Here is a 1,378-nt window from a genome sequence, read left to right on the forward strand (position 1 = left end):
CGCTCATGTGCCAGGGAGGGCAGAGCCTGGCCGATGCGGGGTGCGCCACAGCAGAGGTGGGGGCCAAAACACTCCGGCCCCCTCGTTCCTCCACATTTACCCTCCTCCTGGGGCAGGGGCTGAATTTCTGAGGTGTCCTGAGTTTTCCCCGTTCTCAGCAATGGGGGCGGAGGGGGGGGCGGCCCCGGTCCCTGCAGGCTGAGTTTTCCCCGTTCTCAGCAATGGGGGCGGAGGGGGTGGCCGCCCCGGTCCCTGCAGGGTTAAAGCCCTGCTGCAGGGTGGTGGTTGGGGTTGGGGTTTGGTTTTTTTTTTTTCCCCTGCGGTGGCATCAGCTGCTGGGGCTGGCGAGGTCTCTCGTTAGGAGGCCTCTCGTTACGGGGCGATTATCTGCTGGCTGCAGCTTTTTTCCTCCCCTCGTCACGAGGCCCGTGTGGGCTGCGGGTCACGTGCGCTGGAAAGCCCCAGAGTCCCGGGAGCGATAGGGGAATGGGGCCGCTGGCTCTCGCCTCTCCTTGCATCAGGGTTAACTCCTCCGGCACCGGATCCTGCTCCGGCTGCGTCAGGCCGGGGAAAACAGGCAGAGCCGGCTCCCCCCCCCCCCCCCCCCCCCGCGAAAAAAAAAGCAACCAACCAACAAAAAAACCCCAAAAAACAAACCAAAGCTTTTGGTAAGACAAGATTGTATTTGTTCTTCTAAGACTCTGCTTATACATCTTTGAAACAGTGAACTACAGCAATTTCAAACCTGTATGGGCTATTTCACTCCAGCTCTTTGTTTTGCTTCTAGTTCTTATGCAACTCCCACCATTGGGCAGGTCTTCATGGGGAGATGCTGAAGTAGCAGGAGGGAGGTTATTGCTGGAAGGATTTGTTCTGTGAAGTTTCCAGCACAGATTTTGGACTGTGGCCAAAGCTTATTGAAGGCAAATTTCAGATACTTCTGGCTGCCTGAGTTGAAGTTTTTGTTCCCATATGTCTGTCGTGTCTTGGGCCAAACCTTGCCTTTAGTGAAAACCCAGAAAGCCTACTCAGTTTCTGGTAGCACTGAAGCTAACACCAGGTAAACTTTGCACATTTTGCTATCCACGTTGCAGTCAGTCACATTACCATGAGTTATACTTGAGCAGTGGCTGTCTCAAAGTTCAGTCAGTGCAGAAACCTCCAAGGGGAGCAGTATTCCTTTAAGGGACAGCAGGCGCCTCACCTCACTGTCACTGGCTATGTGCTTTTTCTTGTTACCTTCTTATAATTGAAGGCCAGCTGCCAATAACACCATGTGGATTTGGAAACCGTGAAGCTGCACAATTCATCTTGCAATTATGCCTCCTCTGGGGTTCTGATATTTTATTCTTTAATAGCACTAAATCCTTTTTAATTA

Source organism: Pygoscelis adeliae, unplaced genomic scaffold (genome assembly GCF_000699105.1).
Source record: "Pygoscelis adeliae isolate BGI_AS28 unplaced genomic scaffold, ASM69910v1 Scaffold537, whole genome shotgun sequence".
Classification (NCBI taxonomy): Eukaryota; Metazoa; Chordata; class Aves; order Sphenisciformes; family Spheniscidae; genus Pygoscelis; species Pygoscelis adeliae.